The 16,767-nt window shown below is 41.5% G+C and overlaps 2 pseudogenes; both read left to right on the plus strand.

The window, feature by feature from the left end:
- The first annotated feature begins 2,399 nt into the window (after positions 1–2,399).
- Positions 2,400–11,171, plus strand: LOC110774533 (putative sarcosine oxidase pseudogene; annotated as a pseudogene).
- Positions 11,172–15,144: 3,973 nt separating this feature from the next.
- Positions 15,145–16,649, plus strand: LOC110774527 (putative sarcosine oxidase pseudogene; annotated as a pseudogene).
- Positions 16,650–16,767: the final 118 nt, after the last annotated feature.

The raw sequence follows: 16,767 nt of genomic DNA on the forward strand, positions 1-16,767 counted from the left end.
GGCCTCAGAAAACACAGCCAGGGGATCCGGGAAGGTTGGAGGGGTCACAAAGGTCCCACTTAAAACCCAAACTTCTTAGACACCGAAGGTGTCGCCTAAAGAACTCCTAGACACTGTATTGACGGAGACGCTCACTGGAGTTACCACGAGTCAGCTAATATAAAAAATCTTTTTTAATTTTTTTTTTAATAAAAGAAATAGAAAATTAAAATTACTGAAGTAATAACAAAACAACTAAAGAGAAAGGATTGGAATACTCCCCCTTGAAGCGATTAGGTCGAGCATGATGCATTTGGAGGTCGCGACTTCTCCCACTGCTCCACACTCCCCATTCTTATGATTGAGGTTGCCATCTCTCTCCATTTTTATTAAGCTATCATAAATTGCTAAAACGAACACAAAAAACTTGAAACAGAATTAAAGGATTACGAAATATAAAAAAAAAACTAAAAATGAAAAGGAAAAATCAACACATGTCCAATTCCATGCTTCAAAGCAACAAGCACCAATGGGTTGTGTAAGCTGGGACTTAAACCCAGTTCTCTTGCTTGTTGGGCAATTGTCCTTTTCTGTTGGACTACAAACACAACTTGTCCATTAATGTCATTAACTTTAAAACTTGAAATTGTCCAGTTAAGAAAAAAAAAATAAAGTAGGAAAGCCAAATAGAATCAAACAATGTTACCGATCCCCGGCAACGGCGCCAAAAACTTGTTGCGTAGATTTAGCTCCACCAAAATGGATTAAGCTGCATCCTCAACTTGTGATACTCGCAAGTGCACGAACCGTTGGTAGTATAGCATATGTAAGTGCGAGGTCGATTCCACAGGGATTGGTGATTGAATGATCCAATTTAGTTTCCCTACACAAAATAGAAACAAAAACAAAGAACATAAAACAAGGAAGAAAGAAATAAGTAACTCAAGCAAATAAGTTCCCAAGTTCAATTAGATTAACGGATTGATTCTAGCTAATGTATGATTAAGCCATGGTGTGTGGTCATAACCTTGTGTTCCTAATTCCCTAATTTGATCATTTGTTGTCTAACCTAAAATTAAGCATTAGGAACCCATTAAGCATAGAAGAATAATTTAAACAACCAAGCATGTATCTAATCTCTGTTGTCGAATGTCCATACATACTCTTCCTATTCATAGTTCAATTCGAATTAAAGCATGGTGTATACTCTTAATTCAAACCAAGATAGCTAACATGCAAGCCTAAATGGTGATCAATCATTCAAACTAGCATATTAACTTATAAGCATAATGAATAAGAACATGAACCATAATTGAAACTTGGAAACTAATCAAACTTGAGACTAAAGAAAAGAATTTACATAATGAAAAGTAAAGTGGAACTAAGAAAAACTTAAGGAAAATTTCAGCACAAATATTTCATTACAACAATTGAAAACTAGAAAATGAAACTAAGAGAATTTGAGGGAGAGAAGGGAAGGGAGCTCTAGAGAAGTGTTTGAGAGCTCCCCCCCTTGGGGTGTTATTACAAGCTTAGAGAACTTCCCTATTTATAGGCCTAGGGGAAGTGAAAATCAGAATTCAATAAGACTAATGCATACAACACTTGAATTATAAAATCTGAAATGGTTGATGCACTTGTATTAGAAAATCTGAAATGGGTGATGCACTTGTATTAGAAAATCTTGAATTGGTTGATGCACTTCACCACTAAATCCCACCAGCAGCCCTAGCTCATCTTCATGTCACCATGACCAAGCTTCCAACCAGAAATGATAGCTCATACCTAGCTCACCATGACCAAGCATCCAACCAGCACATGCTGAGGTCAGCATGACCAGCAACTTTAAGGGCTTACAACTTGGGCTTCTCTTAATCAAATTAGGACTTTAAGCACTCTAAATTGAAGTTCAGAATGTCTTCTTTCCAGCCATATGTTATTTGGGCCAATCCAAGGTCGGAGGAAGAAGTTAAGGCCGAAACAAATTGCTAACTCATTTTCCGCGCTGATAAGATCCATCCTGAGCATGGTTCTGTGTTTGCTAGGTAACGGACTCCAGATTTATCCAATGGGGCTGAATTTTGGATATGTTATAGTACACACCAATTGGAGCAACTTTCATGAAGAATGTGGCCTCATCCGAGCTATGTAGGTTGCTGAAACAAAGCTTGCAATATGACCTACGGAACTGGACTGGCAGGGGGCTGTAGCCATAATGAATTTGTCTTTAAGCTCTTCATCAATTCATCCAAATTAGGCCTTAACATGCTTGAATTGCATGAATTATGTTCTCCAAAGCCATCATTGTTACCTAAAGCTCAATTAACTGAAAGATAAACACAAAAAGGATTAAAAGCACAAGTTTAACTCAAAAACATAACCAAATCATAAGCTAGAAGGGTAAGAAATAATATACAATTATGAACCGATCAGTCGGCGATGAGGGCGGCAAGGAGGTGGGTGAAGAGGCCGCTGAGGAAGCAACCGACGAGGCCGCCGAAGAGCCTGTTGTGGACGTGCCAAGTGGGCCTTTGCCGTCCACCCCTCGCCGCCCAAGCGGCATCTCCTTTCGCTCGGTAAGAAACCGTCTTCAATATACTTGGCTTTATTGTTTTCTTTTGATCTGTTCTACACTTTTGACCGAACTTTCGTCTCTAGCCTCCCCAATCGTCGCCGCCGCTGGCCATGGTTGCCACGACCATGCCTCCTATGCCGTCGTTTCAGGACTCAACGGTCGTGGCCGAGCCAGTGATGACTAGAGCCATGGTTGTGAGTGTGCCGAGTCTCCTGCGGACCACTTCGGCGGTGATGACCGACCTTTCGCTCCTCGTGAGTATTCGACCTCCTTTTTGTTTATCCCTTTATGTCCTAGTTAATTATCTCTTACCCCTCCTCCCTCTTATGTTTAGGAGGCCACCTCCTCCGATGATCTTGAGGAGCTATACGCCAACCTCCATGAGGAAGGGGGAAGCTCAGCCTCGGCTCCCTTGGACGAGGACTCCAAGACCGTTATTGAACGGCTCCGGGAGTTCCTTCTCCTTGATGTTCGGCAAATGACCACCGCTGGGGCGATTACGGAGTTTAGGTCCTGCTTGGATACGGCCATGGCGCTCGGCCAGCTCGACTCGGCCCAACTAGATGAACTGCAAGCCCGTCTGGCCGAAGGCGAGGAGATGATCGGCCGGTATGCTGAAGCTGCCGCGCGGATGGCCGAGGGGAGCTCGCTCGAGCAGGATCTGGAGGTGATTAAAGAACAAGTTCACCCTGCAATGGCCCGACTGAAAAAGAACGACCTCGTCGTCCAACGAGAGAATGAAGAGCTTGCGCAGGTTGAGGCCCAGATTACTGAGCTCCAGGCTCGCCGAGATCTCATCCTCCAAAGCCGAGATGGCGCGGTCGCAGCCGGGAGCGAGCTGAAATCCTCGGCCAAGCGAATCCTCAAAGCAACGACTGAGATGAAGAAGGCCCTGGCCGAGCGGAAGCTGATTCGAGCGAAATGGCAGGCAGATATCAACGGTGGGGACATTGCTTGGAGAAGGATCACCTGCCTGATCTGGGGGATGTTCAGTGAAAGGGTCTAAGCGGGCGAAGAGCGGCCATTTCAACTATTTTCCTTTTTCTCTTTTCTGGGATGTAATAAAAATTCACATACACTATTTTATTTACACATATTTTTTTTGTATAGTTTCCGTATTTTTCGATCGGCCACGACTGGTCGTTCATCCTTATTGTAAAGAAACTCCTTTAAACTAATTAATAAGGCTAGTCTTTTTCCCAAAAATAATCAACCGTATGCCTCTTGCCTTGTGTTGATTGCACCGTTTGTTTAATTCGTTCGCCTACCTTCCTCTTTTCTTCTTCTTAACTTTTTTGTCGTAGGTCTTCGGTGCCATCTTCTTTTGAACTTGCGCCGAGTTGCAGGCGTCGAGTTCCGACTGTTCGGAATTCTCTGAACTCCTGGGCCTCATCTACGAGTGGCCCTTCTTCTCTTGGCCATGCTGCCCAATACTTTGAAGAAATCGAACCCTCTGCTTTGATATTTTACCAGGGTCATGGGCGTTGGCCAAGACATAAGGGGCTATACCCACGGCCGACATTTCTGAGATACGGCGTGCCCAAAAAACCTTAGAAAATAAATCGTGCGCATTGCTAAGTTCCTTTGACAGGCGCGGCCTTGGGTAATCTGGTGCCCCCAGCTCTCCCTTTATTAAATCGTCTTTTTCGATAGGCCGGATGTCCTCAAACTGAAACCCTTGACACGGCCTGCTTCGCTGCGCATTGTTTTGCGGCCAATCCTGCCGGGCCATCTGAGCAACGGGTTCGGCCGTTATGACCGAGCCGGGTAGTTTCAGTGGAACGCCGTGGGTTTGGCCGAGATAATCTCAGTCGGCTAGCCATCGAGGTATGGTCACCTGGTCCTGCTGATCTGTATCATAAAGGGAACCTAGGCGCGTTTGCATTGTCGTCTGAATGGCCGAATCGTGTATTTGCAATGATAGTGCAACAGTCATGCCTTTTTGCTCACACTATTGTGGTAACGCTTCGGTCATACTGCTTTGGCCGGACTGTGCTTGATCGGCCAAAGTATGGGTTGGGCCGAATTGCTCGGCTGTAGATACCGTAGGACTCCTCCTGAATGCTTTGGCTAGAGCGTGGAGCGGGCTACATGCTCTCTTTGCCGGTTGGTTTGGTTCGGGACTCGCCCTTGAGGGCTGGGACTGCCCCCAGCCGTTGGTCGGTGGCAAAGAATGCTGGCCGTAGCCTAACGCTTGGGTACGGGAAAAGACGCCAAGGTTGCTGCTTTCGCAGTAAGGCTCAATCTTTTCACGTTCCTGGCTTCTATGTCCGGCTCCAGGGGGTGTTGCGTGCGAGGCCACCGGCATCCTCTCCTGGAAAAGCGTTCGTAGCTCTGAAGAGAATCTATCCATCGTGGCCATGAAGGATGTTTCCATCCTGCAAGCCTGTCTGGACATCAAATTCTCCATTACTGCTTGTTCCTTTCTGGACTCGGCCGTACGATCCGCCATTACTGGAACGCTGGCCGAGATTCCGACCGTATGTTCGGTCACAGTAATTGGTGAAGTGGACTCAGGAGTCTCAGAAGTCATTTCGACTGCTTTATTTTTGAGCTTTGCCTGTACCCTAGTTTCCACCATAAATTTTTGACAAGTGTCCCACCGGGCGTGCCAAAAGTGTCTGCCGCGCAAATCTCACGGCCTGGAGTTCCGGGCCGAGGGGATGTGCGTTAACACGTGGTTTCCTGCTTTTGGATGCGGTGCGGTTGTGCGCGGGCGTGCCAGCACGGTCTACCGTGCGTCGATGTGTTGATGAGTGTTGGATGGATAAGTGGTGCGCCTGTTTGATCTGTCTTCCTAGTCAAACGATTGTAGCCGAGAGAGGAACTGGTCTCGGCTGTTCGGTTCACGGCCTGAACTACAAGGCCGTTGAGTGATGGTGTTGGTGGTGGGTTTTGGGCGGTGCTCTGGCGCGCTGCTCAGGGAGCGACGATCGTGTGATATATGGGGTGAGTGAACAAACAACAAGGATGGTGCTCCGGCGCCTTGAAAATCAAGGGTCGTATGATATATTGATGAATGGATTTTCCTTACAATCTACCACTACTCCTAGGAAAGCAAGTAAAGATATTGAAAGTGCATTACAGGAAAAAATAAGTTGCTCCGTGGGAGGCTTTGTTTTGGTGTTGAACCTTTTGAATGTAGCTCGAGTCTTGTATTTATAGGAAGAGTCCCTGGATGAGTAATCGAGGCTGAATTTACGCATAGTGGAGTCTGATTAGCGCAAGTGGGCAGTCCAATCGACATTTGGGATCGTGAAGTGTGGTGGTGTGACCCCAGAAATCCCGGTAAATCTCGACTGCCGCTCTTGATCGTGGGTTCTGAGCCTCTGGCCGTGGAGACGCATTTATGGCCTGGATAGCTGGTGAACCAATATCTCAGGCTGTCAGAATTCTTGTGAGAATGTCCACGTCTAATCACTCTGATCCTCATCACCAAATCCTGACTTCAGTCACTTCCCACCTTCCCTCATGCATTAAATGCTTCTTTGTGGCCAATAGGTTTGCTGCATTAAACAGGCACTACTTCATTAAATGAAGCCTGGGACCCTGCTGTCACGTGATGATTTTCCTTTAATGCCTTGACCGTGATTTTGTTCGGCCTCGGCCTCGGCCTGCACTTGAGGCCGAGATGATCATGCCTTAGCATTTCTTCTTTTATCTTTAGGAAGGCAAAGTACCCTGGCGGAACGCTGCATTTCAGTTTTTACGAACAAGTGCCAGGGCCGAGAGAAGGGGCTCCTTCGGCCAGCTTATGGCCGTGATTCATCAGGCACAAACAGTTATGCCCTAAATGGCTCTGTATGACATTAATTTTGTAATAAATTGTAATGTATGACTTCTTTTTTTGTTTTACTTTCATTATGCAGGTTTTGGGCACAACACTTTTAGTATTAAAAATATTAGGTTCAAGATGTAAAATACGACAGTCCAATTAACAAATTGCAAAAACATACATCTAAATGATACCCAACGTCATTTTTTAACAAACGTCGTGGAATGGACGATGGTAAACAACTGTACCTAAATAAAAACCGCCATTTGAAATAAAAAACACGTCAATTAAATAAAATTGACATTAAATTCCAAATAGGCGACGCTGAATGAAAAATACCGTCGTTTTTATTATCAGACCACGACTGTAATGTAGGTACCGACGTCTAAAGGTTAACACACATGGCTGTCATTTAGTTGAAAGCATCGTACATAATAATCAAATAACGACGTTCATGTGGCCGGTACTATTGTATATTCACGACGGAGTTGTTAATAGAAGCGACATTTCAAATATAATAACAGGACGGTAAAGGGTACAAAACGACGTATTTAACGACTTCACTATTACCTTCCATATATATATATTTATCGTCGTCTATCAAAACCACAAAAGGCATTTCAGTTTAAATAATTATCGTGAAATTTCTTCTGAATGTTAGTAAGTTGATACTTGGTGTTATCAGTGCCGTGTAGAGGGAAGAACCACATCTATATTTATATTATTCGTGTTGTGGTAAGTTAAGTGATAACGACTGCAATGTAAATACGAGGGTCGTAGTAGATCATAATAACATCGTTCTTCCCATATTTACAGCAGTTACTACTACATTTGCACGTCGTTCCATACCATAAGCGTTGTGGAATCTTGATTAACCACGGCGGTTTATTTTAAACCACTGTGGCGGACCCACAGAGGCGCAAGGAGGTGCAGCTGCATATCCCCTCGTCGGAAAAAGCTTTGAAGGTGCCGGAGTTGCCCCTCTACTCTGGTGCCCACCAATTGCTCGAGCAAATGCCTGAACAATATTCTTCTTTCGCTGGCTAATGTTGCGGTGCTGCTGGGTTGCACGCAGCGCCTTATTTTTTTTAAAAAAGTCCTGCCCAAAACGCATCGTTTTGTCCCAGGAAAAAAAACAATTTAAAAAGTAACCTGCAAACTGCTGATACGGAACAAAAGCCTCCCAATCCAATTTGAAGAAGCCGTGCAAGGTGATATCACTGACATGCAGCAAATCCCAATTTGTTTTTAATCATGCAAGATACCCATCCCAAATCCTAATATGAATTTCAACAGAAATGGAGTCCTTGCTTTTGCTTTAAAATTTGAATTTCAGCAATTTTAGGTCTGGTTCCTTTCCTCTTTTTTTTTTTTTTTTTCTTTTCAAAAATGACAAGTTTATTATTATTATTTTATTCAGTCCTTGGGCAATATCAAAACCATTATTGTTGGTTTTTTTTTAATAGAACTCTAAGTCTTTTATAAAAACTGATTGATCGATTAAGTCTTGTGCCAAGAAAGAAAATATTGTATCGATCAAGCTTTCAAAGTACGTTCGAATGTAATTCATAGTTAATCTAGAAGCAGAGGCGGCAAAAATGGTGTGCGAGCTGTGCGACCGCACAGGGCCCCCAAAATTTAAGGGCCCCAAATTTTTCCGAGTCAACGCATTCAATTAATTAAAACATGAAAATAAAAATGAAATATTAAATATCACCCCACAACGCCACATGCATGGCCCCAAAACCAAAACCAAAATTGAATTGAATATTAATTATCAACAACTTCCACGACTTAGAGAGTAGAGGCCCTAATTTAATTCGTTTTCCTCTTCTCATTATAATATTCTTTTCTCTTTCGGTAAGTCTCTCTCACTCTCCTCCATCAAAATAAATCCTTTTCTCTTCAGTACCAGTGTACCACCCTCTTCCATCAAATTTTGGATTGTAAAAACCCAAGCTTTAGCCCTTTCCCCAAAATCACAGTTCTTTTCTCCCTCCCTCATTCACATGAGAATTCACCGAGCATTGAAATTGGAAAATCAATTTATCAGCTCTATGATTTGGAAGAGTGATTAAAGAAATTTTTCTAGGAAGCTCTTTCCGAAGGTGTTCTTCCCGTGTCGGAAAATTTTGTTTCTATATGGATTTTTTTCTCCTACTTGTATATGTAGGGCCTCCAAAATCAATGGACTGGCTCTGTCTAGAAGAAAAAAAAAATGATGAAACATGTTGCGGTTTTTTTTCCTTGTTCATCAACCGTCGTGCCAATTTCGTTTTCGGCATATGAATGAAATTGGTATTGTTTAAATTATAAGGTTATTTGGTTGTCAAATTTTTTTAAAACTTTTAGCCTTTCAAAATTGCACCTCTGCCGAAAAATTCCTGGGTTCGCCCATAACTGAACTAGTGCATGCTTCAAAAAGTAAGCCTATAATTCTACGCAAGAGAAGAAGCTCCTTGTCTTTTTCCTTTTCAACTCTTTCCATATGCAACAAGCCCCTTTTCAAGGATTCAACTGACTCATTTTTGGAAGTTAATTCTCCACGAACAATTGCAATTAATTTTGATACATTATTGGTTTTTTTCATGTAATGAAATTGAGTGTTCATTTAATTTTTCTTTAAGCACACAATTACGTAGGAAAAGAAAAGGAAAGAGAGAGAGAAGAGAGAAGGAAAGGAAAACAAAAAGGAAGAATAAAAGAGAGAGAGAGAGAGAGAGAGAGAGAGAGAGAGAGAGAGAGAGAGAGAGAGAAGAGTGAACTCGGGGAGAGGAAATGAAGCGTTGAAATGAAGCCTGAAATAATCGCACGGCAAAAATAGAAATTCGCAATTAATCCGCATAATGCAACTCCGTAATGGAGAATATATAATTTTCTAATATCAAATCCCATAGTGATCATTAGCCTTTTTTCCCTAAGTGGACTAGGACACAAAGTTTTGGTGCATAACTAATTCTGATTAGGCCTCTATTTTTTTTTTTTATAAAAAAAATTAATAATAGTGAGGCTAACTAAAACATTAATTTCATTACAAATTTAGATAAAACCCAAACGTGGACAATTTTTTAATATTATAAATAAAGAGGTATGTGTATTCTGAAATATACGATCTAATTTTCCCTTGTCAATAGAGAATAGAGATTCAAACTTATGACAACTTTCAATTTTGGGTATGAATTTTTATATTGCTTCTTTTTTGCATAGGTTTATCATACTGAAGCAATCAATTTATACTAGGAAATTTGTAATTTTGTGGTATTTCACTTTTTTGTGTGGAAGACATGCTTAACCGATGATAAATATTCGATTGATTGACATTTTTGTTTGGATTGATATTAATTAAGGAGTTGAGACAAGAAGGAATATACCCTTCTTCTATTTACCTTTTTAAATTTCCCAAAGTCCTAAAGCATTATGTTTTTATTTGTAAATTGAAAGAAAGAAAAAAAAAAAACAAAGTAAAGTGGCGCGATTCGCACAAAATTACTGCACAAAGGACAAAAAGTGTACAAATGAACCAGTGGCGATATCGTAATTCAGAGGAAGAATTTGGCGGGTTCCAAAAAATCCCACTTTAAAAACACTCGACTTCCTCCACCACCGTGGCTCCTCCCATGGCGAGTCTCGGACGCTCCACGCTACCTACCCGGAAGACTACTATACGCCATTGGTTCTCGAGTCCTACAAGCTCTGGCAGCAAGCCGAGTCCGAGATCGGCTACAATGTCTACTTGAAAGCTCACCAATTGGACATGGCCCCGACAAACGATAAGGTTCTGCATGCCGTTGTTGAGAGCTGTCGTAAAAATTCGGTCCCCTTTCGGGTCATGAACCGGGACCAGCTGGATCGGGAGTTCTCGGGTCGGATTCGGATTCCGGAGGATTGGGTGGCCGTGGCAACGGAGCATGGTGGGGTTATTAAACCCACCAAGGCTGTGTCGATGTTTCAAACTCTTGCTCTGCAGAACGGTGCCGTTTTGAGGGACAATATGGAGGTGAAGGGTGTGGAGAGAGATGGGGTGAGAGGAGGGGTTTGGGTGTGCACAGAAAATGGAGAGAGGTTTTGGGGGAAGAAGTGTGTGGTGACCGTTGGGGCTTGGACTACAAAGTTAGTTAAAACGGTTGGTGGGATTGAGCTGCCTATGCAGCCGTTGGAGACCGCTGTTTGTTATTGGAGGATTAAGGAGGGGCATGAAGGTGGTTTTGCCATTGGAGGTGACTTTCCAACCTTTGCTAGCTATGGGAACAACTACATTTATGGGACACCCTCTATGGAGTACCCCGGTTTGATCAATCCATGCATGGCGGGTACCCATGTGACCAGGATAAGAGGCCGTGGGGACCCGGAAACACGCTGGCTCCATTGAAGGAGTGGATTGAGGGGAGGTTCTCCGGTATGGTTGACTCCGGTTGGCCGGTGGCCACTCAGACTCCGCTGTGTATGTACTCCAGGACCCCGGATGGGGACTTCGTGATTGATTTCTTGGGTGGGGAGTTTGGAAAGAATGTGGTGGTGGGTGGCGGGTTTTCGGATCACGGGTTCAAGCTGTCTCCGGTGGTGGGGAGGATATTGGCTGACCTTGCACTTAGTGGGGAGGCTCAAGGAGTGGAGCTAAAGCACTTTAGGATAGCAAGGTTTCGAGAGAATCCTAAAGGCAATGTTAAAGACTTCCTATAGATCATCGGTGCTAATTTGAAGCAAAATTAGGTAGCTTCCATCTGTGGCCAATAATTTGAAGCACTCTAGGATAGTAAACTGTATGTGGTTATGTAAACTGTATGTGAGTATGTATGTGTGTTGGATAAATAAACACACTGCTTCCTTTGGTGTTCAACGATCCTAGAAATGTTGCATCAATTTTACAAATTTCGTTTTTTGTTTTGTTTTTGTTTTTGTTTTAAAATTTCGTTTTAAAAAACTGAGATGGACATAATTCTATGAAAATAAAAGGCAATTTGAAACACTAGGAGCTATTAATTCAAGTTGTTATGAGCAGTTACCATGTATTCGAAATTCTGTATTCGAATTCTCATTTTCTCATATCACTTGGAATAAGAAATATATAATATAAAAAAGCCCAATTTGAACCAATTTGAAAAAAAGTATATATTAATTGATGACCAAAAAGAACCAAGTAGACATGTACACAATCTGCTTGCAGAAAACCGAGTCAAAGCCTTCACATATATCCCTGGAATTTACTTTACATAATACCATAAAAGCACTACTTTGGAGCTTTTGTTACAGCTAAATTCCCTCTCATTTTAATAAGAGAACTTATAATAATAACAGCTAATAGCGCAAAAGAAATACAATTTCACTTTCAAGTTTCGAGGGAGTTGTCATCATTGAAGCCGAGATCGATAAGCTTGCCGGTTTCATTGAAGAAGTCTCCTACGCATAATGGTTGGAGGACGTTGTTCTAGTAGTAAAGAAAGATAAAGGCCTGTGGAGAGTCTGCGAGAAGGCCATTGTCTGAGATAAGACAGTTTCAACCATGCGACCTTGTGCTAAGAAAAACCTTCATTACTGCGCAAAGACCAAAAAGATGAAACTCATGCCAAGATCATACAGTTTCAACCAGGCGACCTTAGGAATGCCATTACTTGATCAGCCAATCTGGGGGCATAGGAAGCTATACACTTTGAGTGAGTGTCAAAGTCAGTGAGAGTGTGTTTTTAAAGTGGGATTTTTTGGAACCCGCCAAATTCTTCCTCTGAATTACGATATCGCCATTGGTTCATTTGTATGGTTTGTCCTTTGTGCTAGGGGTAGGCTCGGTCTGGGTTGGTTCGGTTTTGGGCTCAACTCGAACACCGAACTGTAGGCCTCGATTTGGCTATTTTGGAAACTAAAACCAAACCATAATTGATGAAAACCGACAATTAACCGGACTTGGTGGGTTGGTTTGAGAGAGAGAGAGAGAGAGAGAGAGAGAGAGAGAGAGGAGAAGAAGAAGAAAAAAAAGGGAGAGATGGAGAAGAAGAAGAAGAAGGAAAAAAAAAGGAGATAGGGAGAAGGGTGAAGACAGACGTAAGAAGAAAAAAAAAATAGAGAGAGATGGACTGATAGAGGCAAGACAAACGTAGAGATGGAGAGAGAAGAAAAAGAAAAGATTGAAACTATGTATTATATATATATCTTATAATATTTTATATATAATTTTTTTTGATATCATCGGTTTGGTTTGATTAAACTGTGATTTTGAATATTGCAAATCGTACACCACACAATATATTTCAGTTTGGTTTGGGTTCAAACTGATGACCAAAAAAAGATTGGAAAAAAAAAACCAAACAAACCCAACCCATCGGTTTGATTTGGGCGGTTTGACCAGGTTACCAGTTTAAATGCCCAGCCCTACTTTGTGCAGTAATTTTGTGCGAATCGCGCCACTTTACTTTGTTTTTTTTTTCTTTCTTTCAATTTATAAATAAAAACATCATGCTTTAGGACTTTTGAAAATTTAAAAAGGTAAAAAGAAGAAGGGTATATTCCTTCTTGTCTCAACTCCTTAATTAATATCAATTCAAACAAAAATGTCAATTAATCGAATATTTATCATCGGTTAAGCATGTCTTCCACATGAGAAAGTGAAATACCGCAAAATTACAAATTTACTAGTATAAATTGATTGCTTCAGTATGATAAACCTATGCAAAAAAGAAGCAATATAAAAATTCATACCCAAAATTGAAAGTTGTCTCTATTGACAAAGGAAAATTATATCCTATTTATTTCAAAATACACATACCTCTTTATTTAAAATATTAAAAAATTGTCCACATTTGGGTTTTATCTAAATTTGTAATGAAATTAATGTTGTAGTTATCTCTATTCTTTCTTCTTTTTTTATTTTTTTATTTTTTTTTTTTTGGTGAGACTTAATCAGAATTAGTTATGCACCAAAACTTTGTGTCCTAGTCCACTTAGGGAGAAAAAGGCTAATTATCACTATGGGATTCGATATTATAGAAGTATATATTCTCCATTATGGAGTTGCATTATGCGAATTAATTGCGAATTTCTATTTTTGCCGTGCGATCATTTCAATCTTCATTTCAACGCTTCATTTCCTCTCGCATAGTTCTCTCTCTCTCTCTTATATATTATTGGTGACGTGGTAAGTTAGGTAACGACGACGACTTTTTAAAAGAGTAGTGTCGTAGTATATAATAATAACTACGTTCTTTCCATATTTACAGTCGTTAATACTTCATTTGCACGTCGGTACTAAGGACCATAAGCATCGTGGAATCTATATCAATGATGGCAGTTTATTTTAAAGTATCGTCGTGACAAGAATTCTGCACGACGGTAAGTTAATATTTTTTGTCGTGGTTACTCTATGTTACGGCGGGACGTGGGTAAATTGTGTCATTTTATCTCCTTTAGAAGACACGAAATTTCTAAAAGCGTCGTCTAAGCTTATCGAAGTTGGCCTTTTTTGCAGCTTTTAGTTGGAGATGATGTAGAATGTTGTAACAACGTTGATAATTTACCGTCGTGATTTTATGCATCAAAAGATGGTGGTCAATTTCATGACGATTTAAAAACCGTCTACACAACGATGAATTCCCGTCGTCTATTGCAATTTTTGTAGTAGTGTCCTTGATCTCCAGCAGCCCAACCATTTCCAACTAATTCAGTTTTTCTTCTACCCATATCCATAACTGAACTAATGCATGATTCAAAAAGTAAGCCAATATTTCTACGCAAGAGAAGAAGCTCCTTGTCTTTTTCCTTTTCAACTCTTTCCATATGCAACAAGCCTCTCTTCAAAGATTCAACTGACTCATTTTTGGAAGTTAATTCTCCACGAACAATTGCAATTAATTTTGATACATTATTGGTTTTTTCATGTAATGAAATTGAGTGTTCATCTAATTTTTCTTTAAGCGCACAATTATGTAGGAAAAGAAAAGGGACGAGAGAGAGAGAGAGAGAGAGAGAGAGAGAGAGAGAGAGAGAGAGTGTGAGTGAACTTGGGAAGAGGAAATGAAGCGTTGAAATGAAGCCTGAAATGATCACACGGCAAAAAAAGAAATTCGCAATTAATCCGCATAATGCAACTCTGTAATGGAGAATATGTACTTCTCTAATATCAAATCCCATAGTGATCATTAGCCTTTTTCTCCCTAATTGGACAAGGACACGAAGTTTTGGTGCATAACTAATTCTGATTAGGTCTCTATTTAAAAATATATAATAAAAAATAGGAATAGAGAGGCTAACTACAACATTAATTTCATTACAAATTTAGATAAAACCCAAACATGGACAATTTGTCAAGATTCTAAATAAAGAGGTATGTGTATTCTGAAATATATAGGATATAATTTTCCCTTGTCAATAAAGAATAGAGATTCAAACTTAAGACAACTTTCAATTTTGTGTATGAATTTTTATATTGATTCTTTGTTGCATAGGTTCATCATACTAAAGCAATCAATTCATACTAGTAAATTTGTAATTTTGCGGTATTTCGCTTTCTCATGTGGAAGACATGCTTAATCGATGATAAATATTCGATTAATTGACGTTTTTGTTTGAATTGATATTAATTAAGGAGTTGAGACAAGAAGGAATATACCCTTCTTCTTTTTAGCTTTTTAAATTTCCAAAAGTCCTAAAGCATGATGTTTTTATTTATAAATTGAAAGAAAGAAAAAAAAAACACAAAGTAAAGTGTCGCGATTCGCACAAAATTACTGTACAGAAGACAAAGCATACAAATGAACCAGTGGCAATATCGTAATTCAGAGGAAGCACTTGGCGGGTTCCAAAAAATCCCACTTTAAAAGCACACTCTCACTGACTCTCACACTCACTCGGTAGTTTGCAAGTAGCCAGCAAAAATCACCTCTCAACCGTCTTCCTCTGTCTTCTTCTTCTTCTTCCTCCAACAATCGCCTGAAAAATTTCGCATCGATGGAATATTCCGGAGATGAATTCGACGTCATCGTGGTCGGAGCCGGCATCATGGGCAGCTCCACCGCCTACCAGACGGCCAAGCGTGGCCAGAAGACCCTTCTCCTCGAGCAATTCGACTTCCTCCACCACCGCGGCTCCTCCCATGGTGAATCCCGGACGATCCGCGCCACCTACCCGGAAGACTACTACACGCCATTGGTTCTCGAGTCCTACAAGCTCTGGCAGCAAGCCGAGTCTGAGATCGGCTACAATGTCTACTTCAAAGCTCACCATTTGGACATGGCCCCGGCAAACAACAAAGTTCTGCATGCCATTGTTGAGAGCTGTCGTAAAAATTCGGTCCCCTTTCGGGTCATGAACCGGGACCAGCTGGATCGGGAGTTCTCGGGTCGGGTTCGGATTCCGGAGGATTGGGTGGCCATGGCAACGGAGCATGGTGGGGTTATTAAACCCACCAAGGCTGTGTCGATGTTTCAAACACTTGCTCTGCAGAATGGTGCCGTTTTAAGGGACAATATGGAGGTGAAGGGTGTGGAGAGAGATGGGGTGAGAGGAGGGGTTTGGGTGTGCACAGAAAATGGAGAGAGGTTTTGGGGGAAGAAGTGTGTGGTGACCGTTGGGGCTTGGACTACAAAGTTAGTTAAAACGGTTGGTGGGATTGAGATGCCTATGCAGCCATTGGAGACCGCTGTTTGTTATTGGAAGATTAAGGAGGGGCATGAGGGTGGTTTTGCCATTGGAGGTGACTTTCCAACCTTTGCTAGCTATGGGGACAACTACATTTATGGGACACCCTCTTTGGAGTACCCCGATTTGATCAAGGTTTCCATGCATGGCGGGTACCCATGTGAGCCGGATAAGAGGCCATGGGGACCCGGGAACACGCTGGCTCCGAACACTCTGGCTCCGTTGAAGGAGTGGATTGAGGGGAGGTTCTCCGGTATGGTTGACTCCGGTGGGCCGGTGGCCACTCAGACTCAGCTGTGTATGTACTCCACGACTCCGGATGAGGACTTTGTGATTGATTTCTTGGGTGGGGAGTTTGGGAAGGATGTGGTGGTGGGTGGCGGGTTTTCGGATCACGGGTTCAAGCTGTCTCCGGTGGTGGGGAGGATATTGGCTGACCTTGCACTTAGTGGGGAGGCTCAAGGAGTGGAGCTAAAGCACTTTAGGATAGCAAGGTTTCGAGAGAATCCTAAAGGCAATGTTAAAGACTTCCTATAGATCATCGGTGCTAATTTGAAGCAAAATTGGGTAGCTTCCATCTGTGACCAATAATTGGAAGCACCTTAGGATACTAAACTGTATGTGGTTATGTAAACTGTATGTTAGCATGTATGTGTGTGTTGGATAAATAAACACACTGCTTCATTTGGTGTTCAATGAACCTCGAAATGTTGCATCAATTTTACAAATTTCGTTTTTTTTATTTTTTGTTTTTTTGTTTTTGTTCTCAAATTTCGTTTTAAAAAACTGAAACCAACATCTAGAAATTTGAGGT

Source organism: Prunus avium, chromosome 1, assembly GCF_965620075.1.
Source record: "Prunus avium chromosome 1, drPruAviu1.hap1.1, whole genome shotgun sequence".
NCBI lineage: Eukaryota > Viridiplantae > Streptophyta > Magnoliopsida > Rosales > Rosaceae > Prunus > Prunus avium.